General features: G+C 37.6%; 1 pseudogene; it reads right to left on the bottom strand.

Annotated features, from left to right (window-relative positions):
* LOC132677074 (olfactory receptor 2T27-like) overlaps positions 1-1,554 on the bottom strand; it is a 2,475-nt pseudogene extending 921 nt beyond the window's left edge.
* Positions 1,555-15,175: the final 13,621 nt, after the last annotated feature.

Here is a 15,175-nt window from a genome sequence, read left to right as displayed (position 1 = left end):
CTAATTTATTTTATCCAAGTCTTTGTCTTGTTAGAAGTGATCAACCTGGGAACAAACCAGATTTGGAGACATCACAAAGATTTATTGGATTCTGTTCCCCAGACGCTTTCCTTTACAACTCTTATCAGCATCAGTAGGCTGTGATATTTCTGCAACTAACAGCAATTTAGCCAATTTCATGGCTAAATAACCTATCTAATGCCTCCAGTTATATTCTTTATTCACAGAATAAATTTCCCGAATCTTGTATAGTTAATTTCCAGACTTCATCTAGTAATGGTAGCTCATATCCATTACTACCACCTCCCCTCCCTTCTGTGTCATTTCTCAGAGACCCCATTCCCATCTCCCTTCTTATACTCTCTCACTGCCATACTTTAACCTTTGAGAAGTATATTACATTTGTTCTATCCTCACCAAATCACAGTTTCCATCCTAATATGTTCTTATCACTATGCTAAATCTTAGAAAGACAAAGATGAATAAAGTATGATTTCTGATGCTAAAGACCTTTAACTTTATTGAAGAAGATATCAGGAACATGTGGAAAAATTAGACAGATGTTATAATGGAAGAATATAGATGATACATTGTACAAAGGAGATGGAAATTAGCCTTCATTTTAAAAGGCTAGAGGATTTGAATGATGGAAATCTAACTTCACATAAACTTTTTTATCTTTTTTAACAAAACTACAATCAAAAACTAAACCATCATATCTGTTGGCATTTAGAAGGAGATAGTCTTTTAGAGGGACACCTGGGTGGCTCATTTATTAAGGATCTAAGTCTTGACTTCAGCTTAGGTCATGATATACAGTTACGAGATCAAGTCCTGCATTGAACCTCACTTTGGTTTCCATGCTGGGCATGGGGTTGCTCAATATTCTCTCTCTCCCTTCCCCTTTTCCCTTCCCCCACTTAATCATTCTCTCTCTCTGTGTCTCTCAAAAAAAAAAAAAAGCGTGTCTCAGAGAAAAGTTGTGTAGCTTGTCCAAGCTCTTATTATTACTAAATGTTGAAGAGAAGTGACCAAAACTCACATCCCAGAAGTTTTTCCAATTATCCTCCACCATTAGATCCTTATTAAGTATATTTACTAGAGTTATTATTAAATAAAGCCTTGTATTGTTCTTCATTTAATTTTTTTAATGCTTACTTATTTTTGAGAAAGAGAAAGGGCAAAAATGGGGGAGGGCAGGGAGAGAGGAAAACACAGAATCCAAAGCCAGCTCCAGTCTCTGAGGTGTCTACATGGAGCCCAACGTGGGGCTCAAACTCACAAGTCCCGAGATCATGACTTAAGCCAAAGTTGGAAGCTTAACCGACTGAGCCACCAGGCACCCCTGTTTTATTTATTAGGATAGTGGTAGCTGTTGTAATAAATAATCTTTCATTTCTCAGTGACTTAAGATAATAGAATTCTATTTCTTGTCAGATGAATTCAAAAATAGGCTTTGCTGATAGGCACTTGACTCTTTTGAATGACATTTCACGTACCCAGGCTCCTGGCATCTTGTCACTCACCATCTTCAATACTAACTTTTAAAGTCATTGTCCTCATCTGTATCAAGCATCCAGCAGGCAGGGTATGAAAATGTTAATAAGCCAAGCCTGAAAGTGCTGCATGAGCTTTCCCCTGATATTTGAGTCCAGTCACATAGCAACATGTCACTGCAGGGGAGGCTGAGAAGTATATTTAGCTCAGTGCACAGGGGAAAAGAGCACATAGATTTGGTAAACACCTGCCAGTTCCTGTTAAATCTAAATTACTTTGCATAAAGCATATAAACTGGTTCACAGCAGGGATAATGTTTTTGCATTCCTTTACCACTCTACTTGAAATATCGGTATTTGTTGAATTGAACATACTTGCTACTCAGGAGAGCTGTTCCTCATTCCCCTTCCATGAATTTTATTCTTGGCCTCTCAAAATAGAAATGATCTTTTTTTGGAGACTATATTAGTTTATCTATTGCTGTACAATAATTATCTCAAGATAGTAAAAACATGTATTGCCTCACAGATCTTCCCAACAGGAATCTGAGTGAAACTTAAGCTGGGTACCTCTACCTAAATATTTCCAACAAGATTGTAATCAAAGTGCTGTCTTGTGCTATAGTTTCATCTGAATTCTTAACTGTGGGAGGATCTGCTTCCAATTTCACTCGGGTGTTACCAGCAACATTCAGTTCAGTCCTCCTGGGCTGATGGCTTCAATTTATTGCCGGCTGTTGTTGGGAGCTTCCCTCGCTTTCTTGATTTTCCATGGGGTATCTCATAACATGGTAGTAGGCTTCCTTCAAGAAAGATGGGAGGGACGAGAAAGAGAGCGAGAGCAAGATGGAAGTCACAGTCTTTTTGTAACCTAATATCAGAAGTAATAGGTGGTAAGATCCATCCCTTGCTCAAGGGGAGAATACACAAGGTCATGAATCCTGGCCAACAGGGATTGTTGGTGCTGGATTGTTGCCTATCACGAGATTCTCCAAGTTCATAGTATTTTTGTCAAAACTTTGAATTTTAGAGTTAGAAGGTGTCTTAGAAAAATCCACTTTACACTTATCCCCAGCATTTTTTTTCTCCCTGTTATGATGATGTAATGATGAAGAAATCACAGTTTCAAAAATGGAAATGGTTAGCCCCAGAACATTCAACTAGTTAAAAATGAAGGAACTATACCCAGGTCCACTATTATTTTGACTTTCTTGACTCCTTGAAGAACTTTACTCTAAATTATTCCTTGAGTTATTTTTAACGTATTTTCTATGATTCTTTTACTTCTAGAAACCTTAGAGGACAACTAAACATGCTGTAAATGTGTAAATTCACTCTCACAAATAAGAACTATGAAGACCTGTCTAGAAAACCAGTCATATAACCAAATTTAATGTTTAAATTATTAACCTGTTATAGTTTATATGAGGATTTTTTATCATCTAGACTGTACCATAAATATGAATGTATTCACTTTTATATATTTATAAATTTCATATATGCATAATTAAAAAAAATTGATACCCACATGCAGCCCTTAAGCCTTGAATGAAGACTTGAAAATATATGTGTCATATTTTGGGCATTTCTGTGTCTTGACAGATTGTTTTGATAACCATACTTTTTTTATAATTGTCAGTCAAATGAATGATTTCTGTTGGGTTACAATGGCATATGACCAGCAGAGCCAGATTAGAAGATTCAGTCATGATGGTTGCATTTTATGGTAGATTCTGCTACTTTATTTAAACCTGAGTTAATGGCCTGCTATGCACCTTTTCTTTTTCTAGGTCTTAATCCTTGTATTGGCACATGTATAGATGCAGACCTTTGTTTTTCACAGCTCTCAGACAAAAACAAATTAGTAAATAGACATTACTCAGGGTAGAATGTGCTAACCTTTAGGGTCTCTGATGCGTTCATGTGTCAGTGAATTTTTTGGATGATGATGTGACAGGGGATGTTCATCCTGAGATCTGTCCCATTTCAAACATTGCCTTGTTGGTGAATTACTTTCTTTGAATTTTGGAAGGGCTTGGTGTCCTCTTGCTCTAACAGTTTGTCCCTTATTAAACACCTCCCAGCAAATGATATAGTAGATTCATGCCTTATGATTTAACAGGCTCTCCTCTATGAGGACAGGAAATATTTCCACAGGAAATAAAGTTGAGAGTCAAAGACACAGATCTCTGTTGTGCCTGGGTAGCTCAAGTTGGTTCAGTGTCTGACTCTTGATTTGGGCTCAGGTCATGATCTCACAGTTTGTGGGAGTAAGCCCCACATTGGGTTATATGCTGGCAGTGTGGAACCTGCTTTGGATTCTCTCTCTCCTTCTCTTTCTCTGTTCCTCTCCCACTTGCACATGCACACTTTGTTCTTTCATTCTCTCTCAAAATAAATAAGGAAACATTTTTATTTTAAAGGACAGATTTCTGAAGAATTCACTGTTGACCTCAGGAACCAACTTGGAGAAGCAGAGTGTGGAAACATTTTTGGTACACATCCACACATAAAAGAAAATCAGCTTCCTTCTGTCCAGTCTCTCTTACTCATTTGCTAATTCTTCTTTATCCACACACTTATTGAACTTCATTCCATATATCAAATAAAGTCACATGTTTAGATTCCAAAAAATATTTCAGACTTCTTTTCTCTCATTTAAAAGTGTAATCTTCCACTCACCATTCCTCTCTATTTCCTTTTCTTAGTTAGCCATCAACTCTAATGCAATTTATTTCTATACTTCTGTAAGGGAAAAACAATCAAATTCTTTTACATTGAGTTTCTCCCCTTTCATTGGAAAATCAAATCCTAATTTCCCTGACGGTCACAAGAAAAAGAAAAAACATATTTGCACAGAAATTTTGTCAGTGGCATAAAAGGATATGAGCTTTGTTATTTCCAAATTATTGGTTAATAATGATTGATGGCATATGTGTGTTTGTTTATACAGTGTTACAAACCAGGCAGAAACACAATTCACAGCTACTTCTGAGGGGTTTTACTTTTTTATAATTAAGTATTATACCTTTTATCACTTCTAGGAAATTTCTTCATCACTTTCAAGTTAATTCATCACTAGGAAAAGGAAGATATGGTTTTCTTCTTTTCTCTGGTTTGAAGGCAATCATTTTAATAGTCAACTGCACATAATACAAACACATCTTGTCAAACTTAATCTGAAACTCTGGATTCATTTGTGAAATATTTGATATGCTAATCAAAAGAATATGTCTTTGACATCACTAAAATGAAACTGTTTATGACATATGTTAAATGTAACCAGTGTAAATGTTATGTCATAAAGGAGACCATTTTCCTTATTTTTTTCCTTATCTTTTTTTTCTAGTTTAATCTATGAATACGTTGAAAACCTATGTATTTATTTGTTTTTGTCAATTTTCTTGGGTTAATTCGTTCAGTAGGACAAAACTGACCATCTTTCCTGTCATCTGTACAAGAAAACCTAGAAATTGTGAAGTGGGGACTTTATGCTTAAAATGTTCTCCTTGGCTTTGGATTTCAACCAGGTAGTGGTAATACTCCTTTCTGTGTACAGTTTTCTGCAATGACAAGAATCATCACCTGGACTTTTTATGTTCCCTTTTCCCAAAAGGCTCACTCATAGCAGACTCATAGCCCTCCCTGGGTTGTAGAACTTTCTGTCAGCCTGACTGCTTGTTCTGACTCTGTCTTAAATGAGTTGTGTATATAAACTGTTATGGGTATGTTACTGAGATTTGCATGGCTCATCTTTGAGACAGAAAAAGCAAATTTTATTTATTCTGGAATTTAGAGCTGAAAAACCCAATTTCACTTAATTTGTGTCACTTAATCATCAAAAGCACAATGTGAGGTGGAGACTATGCATTATCATTTCAACCTTTGGACAGTGAAGATGGTATTTTAAGATCACACAGTTACTAAGATTCAGGGTTTTGACCCATGTCCTCTTCTCCAGATTCCAGAAGGCATTGCCTTCTAAGAAACTTGTTGGATTTTGTGCCATTTAGAAAGTAACCAATAAGAAGATGAAAATTCCTACCTGCCTTTTACCTAACTCTCCTAAACCCCAGGAGATAGCATAAGTAGGAAAATATTAGTTTCTCAAAAGATGGTTTACCAGATTCATGTTGGAAAGATTTTGTGTGTGTGTATGTGAATGCACATGAACATGCGTATAAGTATAACCATTATCAAGATTCATATAGTTTACTTCATAAATATTTTCAGTTAGAGCCACATTCAGATGTGTAGTAGGTTACCACTAATACCTATGAAATAGACTCAAGGGATTAGTGATAATCCTGAACTTCTAGTGGTGAGTTAACCAGGCATTGTAAATCTTTAATTTTTTTTAACGTTTATTCATTTTTGAGAGACAGAGAGAGACAAAGCATGAGCAGGGAAGGGGCAGAGAGAGGGAGACACAAAATCTGAAGTAGGCTCCAGGCTCTCAGCTGTCAGCACAGAGCCCAGCACAGGGCTGGAACTCACGAACTGCAAGATCATGACATGAGCTGAAGTCGGACGTTCAACTGACTGAACAACCCAGGCGCCCCATAAATCTTATCACATATAACATGATTTTCCTGGCATAAATGAAAACGTGACACAGGTAGAAAGTATAAGGAATTCATATCCTTCTACTTGGAAGAGATGATTTAGTTCCAATCCTTAACAAGAATGTCACACAGGTTTTGCTTTGAGGTTTAACTGAGTTGATCCATCAATTTCAGCTATCCTCTGGATATTCCCCCGTTCTGTTTGTTGTGGGTAAAATAACACCAGTAATAACAGCTAACATTCATAGAGTCTTTTGTAAGTACTCACCATTCTACTAAGTTCTCTCTGTGTTTTATCTAATTGCACCCTCATAATCTTCACAACAGCTTCTTTAGATCATCATCAATGGCCATCACAACTTCTATCAACTTACACCAGTTTATATTCTTACCAAAAGTCCTCTCTCTGAATCCTAGCCAACACCTATTGCTTCCTATGTTGTTAATTTTAGCCATTCTGACTGGTGTGAGATGTTACCACAATGTAGCTTTGATTTGTATTTCCTTCATGATGAGCAATGTTGAGCACTTTTCCAAGTGTATCTTAGCAATCTGTTTCTTCTTTGAAAAAAAAAAATGTCTATTCATGACTTCTGCTAATTTTTAACTGGATTATTTGTTTTCTGGGGTGTTCATTTTTCTACACTCTTTTTATCTTTTGATGTTCTTCTGTTTCATAGATGTTTCTCCATCCCCTCACTCTGTTAGGTTTATTGCTAGGTATCTTATGGTTTTGGTGTATTTGTAAATGGGATTGATTCCTTGACTTCTCCTTCTGCTGCTTCATTATTGGTGTAGAAAAGTGGAACACATTTCTTTCCGTTGATTTCATTTTGTGTGACTTTATTGAATTTGTGTATCTGTTCTAGCAACTTTCTGGTGGACTCTTTTTTTTTTTTTTTGGCTTTTCAAAATAGAATATCATGTCATCTGTAAATAATGAAAGTTTGACTTCTAACTTGCCAATTTGGATGCCTTTTATTTCTTTTTCATGTCTAATTGCTGAGGGCAAGACTTCCAGTACTATGTTAAATAACAGTAGTAAGAGTGGACATTCCTGTCTTGCTCCTAACTGTGGAGAAAAAGCTTTCAATTTTTCCTTATTAAGGACAATATTTTCTGTCAGTCTTTCTTTATGTGGCTCTTATTATGTTGAGGTATGTTCCCTCTCTCTCCCTACTTTATTGTTGTTTTTTTTTTATCAAGAATGGATGTTGCACTTTGTCTAAAAATTTTCTGCACATACAGAGCTGATCATAAAGTTCTCATCCTCTCTTTTTTAAAAGTGGTGTAGTACCTTGATTGATATGTAAATATTGAACCACTTTTTCATCCCAGGAATAGTTCCCACTTGATCATGATGAATGATTCTTTTTTTTTTTTTTTTTTCAATCCTTGTTTTTTTTATTATATTCTTTTTTTTTTTTTTTTTTTTAATATATGAAATTTACTGTCAAATTGGTTTCCATACAACACCCAGTGCTCATCCCAAAAGGTGCCCTCCTCAATACCCATCACCCACCCTGCCCTCCCTCCCACCCCCCATCAACCCTCAGTTTGTTCTCAGTTTTTAACAGTCTCTAATGCTTTGGCTCTCTCCCACTCTAACCTCTTTTTTTTTTTTTTTTTTTTTTTTTTTTTTCCTTCCCCTCCCCCATGGGTTTCTGTTATGTTTCTCAGGATCCACATAAGAGTGAAACCATATGGTATCTGTCTTTCTCTGTATGGCTTATTTCACTTAGCATCACACTCTCCAGTTCCATCCATGTTGCTACAAAAGGCCATATTTCATTTTTTCTCATTGCCACGTAGTATTCCATTGTGTATATAAACCACAATTTCTTTGTCCATTCATCAGTTGATGGACATTTAGGCTCTTTCCATAATTTGGCTATTGTTGAGAGTGCCGCTATAAACATTGGGGTACAGGTGCCCCTATGCATCAGTACTCCTGTATCCCTTGGATAAATTCCTAGCAGTGCTATTGCTGGGTCATAGGGTAGGTCTATTTTTAATTTTCTGAGGAACCTCCACACTGCTTTCCAGAGCGGCTGCACCAATTTGCATTCCCACCAACAGTGCAAGAGGGTTCCTGTTTCTCCACATCCTCTCCAGCATCTATAGTCTCCTGATTTCTTCATTTTGGCCACTCTGACTGGCGTGAGGTGGTATCTGAGTGTGGTTTTGATTTGTATTTCCCTGATAAGGAGCGACGTTGAACATCTTTTCATGTGCCTGTTGGCCATCCGGATGTCTTCTTTAGAGAAGTGTCTATTCATGTTTTCTGCCCATTTCTTCACTGGGTTATTTGTTTTTCGGGTGTGGAGTTTGATGAGCTCTTTATAGATTTTGGATACTAGCCCTTTGTCCGATGTGTCATTTGCAAATATCTTTTCCCATTCCGTTGGTTGCCTTTTAGTTTTGTTGGTTGTTTCCTTTGCTGTGCAGAAGCTTTTTATCTTCATAAGGTCCCAGTAATTCACTTTTGCTTTTAATTCCCTTGCCTTTGGGGATGTGCCGAGTAAGAGATTGCTATGGCTGAGGTCAGAGAGGTCTTTTCCTGCTTTCTCCTCTAAGGTTTTGATGGTTTCCTGTCTCATATTCAGGTCCTTTATCCATTTTGAGTTTATTTTTGTGAATGATGTGAGAAAGTGGTCTAGTTTCAACCTTCTGCATGTTGCTGTCCAGTTCTCCCAGCACCATTTGTTAAAGAGACTGTCTTTTTTCCATTGGATGTTCTTTCCTGCTTTGTCAAAGATGAGTTGGCCATACGTTTGTGGGTCTAGTTCTTTTAATATACTGTTGTGTTTGGTTTGCTAGTATTTTGATGAGAATTTTTGCACCCATGTTAATGAAGGATATTAGCCTGTAGTTCTCTTCATTGGTGGAATCTTTTTCTGGTTTGGAATCAGGGCAATACTGGCCTCATAGAATGAATTTGAAAGTTTTTCTTCTACTTCAGTTTTTTTTTTAATACTTTAAGAAGAATAGGTGTTAACTATTCTTCAACTGTTTGGTAAAATTTCCCTGTGAGCCATCAGTCCCTGGATTTTGTTTGTTGGGAAATTTTTTAATACAAATTCAATGTCTTTGCTGGCTGTTGGTGTTTTCATGTTTTCTATGTCTTCCTGTCTCAGTTTTATAGTTCATAGGATTCTAGGAATGTATCCATCTATTCCAGATTATCTGATGTTTTTCATGTAAATTGTTATAATATTCTCATAATTGCTTGCATTTATGTGGTAGTAATTGTTATTTCTCCTATCTAATTTGTGTTATTTGGGTCCTTTTTCTTTTCTTTTCATTAAGTCATGCTGGGGGGGGGGGCTATCAATTTTATTAAATTTTTCAGGGGCGCCTTGGTGGCTCAGTTGGTTAAGCATCCGATTTGGCTCAGGTCATGATCTCACCGTCCATAGGTTTGAGCCCTGTGTTAGGATCTGTGTTGACAGCTCAGAACCTGGAGCCTGCTTCAGATTCTGTGTCTTCCTCTATCTCTGCCCCTCCCCTGCTCAGGCTCTGTTTCTGTCTCTCTCTAAAATAAATAGAAAGTTAAAAAAGTTAAAAAAAAAACTTTTTTTCATAGAACCAGCTCCTTGGTTTATTGATCTGTTATACTGTTTGTTTATTTTGTATATCATTAGTTCTGCTCTAATATTTATTTCCCCCCTACTTCTGCTGTTTAGGTTTCATTTGCTGCTAGTTTTCTGAGTTCTTTAAATGTAAGATTAAGTAGTTTAATTGAGATTTTTCTTACTTCTTAAGGTAGGTCTGTATTGCTATACACTTCAGTCTTAATACTGCTTTTGATGAATCCCAAAGATATTGGACAATCATGTTTTCATTTTCAGTTGCTTCCATGTATTTTTAAATTTCTTCTTTAATTTCCTGTTTGACCAATTCATTCTTTAGTGGCATGTTGTTTAACCTCCATGTATCTGTGGCCTTCCTAATTTTTTTCTTGTGGTGGATTTCAAGTTTCAGAGTATTATGGTCAGAAAGTATGCATGGTATGTTTGCAATCTTTTTGTACTTTTTGATACCTGGCTTGTGACCTAGTATGTGATCTATTCTGGAGAATGCCCCAGGGCACTTGAAAAGAATGTGTATTATGTTGCTTTGGGATGAAAATTTTGAATATTAAGTCCATATGGTCCACTGTCATTCAAAGCCATTGTTTCCTTGTTGATTTTCTGCTTAGATGATCTATACATTGATGTAAGTGGGTTAATAAGTGTTAACGTCCCCTACTATTATTGCATTATTATTAATGCATTCCTTTGTTTGTCATTAATTGTTTTATATATTTGATTTCCCAAAAACTGGGAGCACACACATTTGAAATTATTACATATTATTTTTTAGGAGAGACCACTTTTTAACGATATAGTGCCTTTCTTCATTTCTTCTTACAGTCTTTGGCTTAAAATCTAATTTGTCTGGTATAAACATTCCTACTTTGGCTTTCTATTGATGTTCTTCTGCTTGATAGATGTTTCTCCATCCCCTCACTTTCAATTTGCTGGTGTCTTTAGGTATAAAATGAGTGTCTTATAGGCATAATATAGATGGGTATTTTTTCTTATCCATTCTGACACCCTATGTCTTTTCATTGGTGTGTTTCATTCATTTAAATTTAGAATGATAACTGATAGATATGTATCTAGTGTCATTATGACTTGTTTTGTTATCGTTTCTAGAGATTTTCTCTGTTTCTTTTTCATCTTTGTCACTTTTGATCTTTCTTTTCCACTCAATGAGCTCCTTTTCATTTCTTGCAGGCTGGTTTAGTGGTCACCATCTCCTTCAGTTTTTGTTTGCCTAGAAACTTGCTATGTCTCCTTCTATTATGAATGATAATCTTTCTGGATGGAGTCTACATGAATGCAGATTTTTCCATTCAGTTCACTGAACATATCATGCCACTCCCTTCTGGCTTGTCATGTTTCTGTGGAGAGGTCTGTAACTAATCTTATGGGACTTACCTTGTAAATTAGAGACTTCTTTTGCCTTGCCAGTTTTAGGATTTTTCTTTATCACTATATATATGAAATGTAACTACAACATGTGTTGATGTTGGCCTGTTTTTGTCTATCTTGATGAGAGTTCTCTGTGTCTACTGGATCTGGATTTCTGTTCCCCTCCCCAGATTCGGGATGTTTTCAACTGTTATTTCCTCAAATAAACCTCTGTTCCCTTTTCCCTCTCTTTTTCTTCTGGGAGTCCTATGATATGAATGTTATGTTTGGTGGAGTAACTGAATTCCCTAAATCTACCCTCATAACCCACCATTCTTCTTTCTCTCTTCTTTCAGATTTATTATTTTCTGCTTGATAGATGTTTCCATCTTCTGTATCACTTATTTATTTGTCTTCTTTTTCCATCCTTGTGCTTATTTACATCCAGTCTGTTTTGAATCTCAATTATTGTATTTTTCATTTCTGTCTGGATGTTTTTTAGGTCTTTTATCTCTGCAGTTAGGGTCCCCTGGTGCCTTCCATATTTTCCTCAAGCCCCCCTGGTTTCCTTATGATTTTGCTTTAAATTCTCCATCAGGCATTTTACTTATATTTTTTCAATTGATTTCTGGCCATGACTCTTTCTTGTTCTTTCTTTTGGGATGAATTCTTCTGTTTCAGCATTGTGTCTAAGTCTCCAAGTCTCTGTCTTCTCTGTGTTAGGAAAGCCTGTTATGTTTACTGCTCCCGAGAGTAATGGCCTTATGAAGAAGAGATCTTACAATATTCAGAACCTGTTGCTTCAGTGAGTGTTTCTGATGTGTGCTGCATGCACTCTGGAGCTGTGTTTTGCCTGCTCTCTCAGGTCAGTCGTCTGCAGAGTTTCTCCTTGCCTGCAGTGTGAGCAGTGTTTGGATCTTGGCCAGAATGTGTTGACTTTTAACTTGGTGTGTCCATGGTCTGCTTTGGAAATGAGACATGATGCTACTTCCACTAGAACTCAAAGCTTGCAAGACTGTTTTACCAGTAGATGTAGTGCATAAGGAGGTTTGTGCTGGTCTTCCTTGGAAGGGGCCCACTACGCTAGTCTATAAGCACACTTGCTCCAGAAAAGTAGTACCAGCAGAACACAGTGGGGTGGGAATTGGTGTAAGCAGGATACACAGGTGGTGCTGCTGTGCTGTATATTGAAGTTAATTTATACTGAGTGCCAGGAGTTCATTATAAACTAAACTCCCAGCCAGCTCCTTTGTCCCAAGAGAGGAGACTCTGTGCTTGTTGCTCTGTGGGAAGCACGCCTAGAAGAGCAAAAATATTCCCCTCATATACCCTAGGCATTTCAGATCACTGTTTTCACACTGTCTGTCACTGTGTTGCTTGCCAGAGTAGAGCAGCACAGTGAACTTTGGACTCTATCACAGGCAAACCAGCTGACTTAGAACTATAAAATTCAGTAACATGCTGTGGTGGGTACCTGAGCTGGTCTTTAGGGGGAAGGTCTTGCTATGCTGGGACTGATACAGGTTTTCCCCAGAAGGACAGCTGTGGCAAAGCACAGGGACATGGGATTTGGAGCAAAGCAGGCGGAACATCTAGTATCCAGGTTAGCCAGCCTCAGCAGGTGTCTCTCTCCCTATGCTGAGGGATGGGAGAGGGAAATGTCACTCTCCAGTTCTTTTGTCCCTAGACAGGCAATGCCACCTCTTGCGGGAGTTCTCCAAGTATGGACAGACTCTCCCTCTGATCCTTAGATGATCTTCAGATATTGTCATCTACCCCAGGGTTGATTGTCTACCTTCTCTCCAGGAGTATGGTGTGCTGTCAGGTCTCTAGCCCAGCCAAACCTGGGGACTTCTAAAATGTAACTCTTTGAGCCACACTGGTTGAAAAACTCACAAAGATCAGCCCCTCACATTTCCTCAGCCAATGGCTTTGGGGAAGTGTTCTTTTTGTGTGTATCCTTGTACACTCTACTCTCCCTCCCCTTTCTCCATGACCAGGGTGTGTTTGAGGGACAAAGAAGCCTAGAGTCTTCCTACTTTACCATCACCCTAGCACCCCTCAGTCCTTGTGTTAAAGCCTAGTTTTTCAACCAGTGGGGCTCAAAGACTGAAAGTATTGCTACTCTGGCTTTATTTTGACATCCATTTGCTTGTAATTATTTCTCCACCCCCTCACTTTCAATCTGCAGGTGCCTGTAAGTCTGAAATGAGTCCCTTGTGGTAAGCATATAGATGGGCTTTGTCTTTTATCCATTCTGACACCCTATGTCTTTTGTTAGGAGGGTTTAGTCTATTTATATTCAAAGTAACTATTGATAGAATTATTTTTCATTTTATTTCTTATCTTGTCACGATTTGCAAAGATTTCTTCTGATCATCTTGTCTTTGTCACTTTTGGTCTCTCCTTTCCTCTCAAAGGGTCCCTTTTAATATTCCTTGCAGGCCTGTTTAGTGGTCATGAATTCATTTATGTTTTGTTTGTCTGGGAAGTTATCTTCCCTTCCATTTAAATGAAAGCTTTGCTAAAAAGAATACTCTTGGTTACAGATTTTTCCCATTTATCATTTTGAATATATCATGACACTCCCTTCTTGCTTGCCAAGTATCTGTTGAGAAATCTAAAGATAGCATTATGGTTCTTTCCTTCCATGTTAAGGACTTCTTTTGCCTCACTGCTGTTTTTGTTGTTGTTTTGTTTTGTTTTGTTTTGTTTTTTAGTTTACTTTTATTTATTTTCAGAGAGATAGAGAAATCAAGCGGGGGAGAGGCAGAGAGAGGGAGATAGAATACCAAGCAGGCTCTGTGCTGTTTGTACAGAGCCCAATGTGGAGCTTGAAATCATGAACCACGAGATCATGACCTGAGCATAAATCAAGAGTCAGACATTGAACCAACTGGGCCATCCAGGCACCCCTGTCTTGCTGTTTTAAAGATTTTTTTCTTTATCACTATATTTAAAAATCTAATTACATGTCATTGTGTTGCCCTGCTTTTGTTGATTTTGATGGGAGTTCTCTGTGCCTCCTGGATATGAATGTCTGTTTCCTTCCCCAGATTAGGGAAGTTTTCAGCTATTATTTTCTCAAATAAATTTTTTGCACCCCTTTCTCTCTCTTCTGGGAATCCTATAATACAGATATTATTATATTATATGGAGTCACTGAGTTCTCTAAATCTATTCGCATTTTGCATAATTCTTCTTTCTCTCTTTTGTCCAACTTATTATTTTCCATCGTTTTGGCCTTTATGTCATTAATTCATTTCCCTGGTTCTTCTAGTCTGCTGTTCATTGCTTCAAACCTGTTTCTAGTCTCATTTATTGGATTTTTCAGTTGAAGAACTGAAAAAAGATTGATTCTTTTTTAACTTTTATTTTTGTGGTATGGATCTCCCTGAGCATTCTATTCTTTACTGAAGCCCAGTGAGTATGCTTATGATTGTTTTTTAAACTCCATCAGATATATTATTTATATATGTTTCAATTAGATCTCTGGCTGTGGCCTTCTCTTGTTTTTCCATTTGGGATTAATTCCTCTGTCTTGTTATTTTGTCTAACTCTCTGCCTTCTTTGTATTAGAAAATCCAGTTATATTTCCTGCACTGAAAGTAATGGCTCTGTGAAGAAGAGGTATGTAGTGTGTAGGCACTGGTGTTTCAGGGAGTTTCTGTGATGTGTGATCCATACCCTCTGCTGTTGTGCTTTGACTGCACTGACCTACATGCTAATTATCTGCAGAGGCTCTCCTTGCCTGCTGTGGGCAGTGTTTGATCCTTGGTCAGAATGTGACAGGTTTTAACTAGGTGTGCTCTCATCTGCTGGTGAAATAAGACCTGACACTACTATGAGCACTAAGGCCTGAAGAACTCTCTGGCTCAGAGATGTGGTGTGGGCAGAGGTTTGTTCTGGTTCTCTTGAAGAGGTGCCCGCTGCACTGGGGCAAGTTTGACTGAGAAGAGCATTCTCACCACAGCACAAGGGTGTAGGACTTGGTGTAAGCAAGTTAGGTGCTGCTTTAACAAGTGTTTCCATGTGTTTATGCTTTGAGTCAGGGGAGAGAAATGAATCCAGCCAAATCCTTTGTTCCTAGAGAGGTGTCCTTGAATGCTACCTTTAGGGACACACTCCAAGAGTAAATAATCTCCCCACTTTGTCC

The sequence above is a fragment of the Panthera onca genome, chromosome A1, assembly GCF_046562875.1.
Source record: "Panthera onca isolate mPanOnc1 chromosome A1, mPanOnc1 haplotype 2, whole genome shotgun sequence".
Taxonomy (NCBI): domain Eukaryota; kingdom Metazoa; phylum Chordata; class Mammalia; order Carnivora; family Felidae; genus Panthera; species Panthera onca.
Note: the sequence above shows the minus strand (reverse complement) of the source record. Positions and strands in the feature narration are given on the sequence as shown.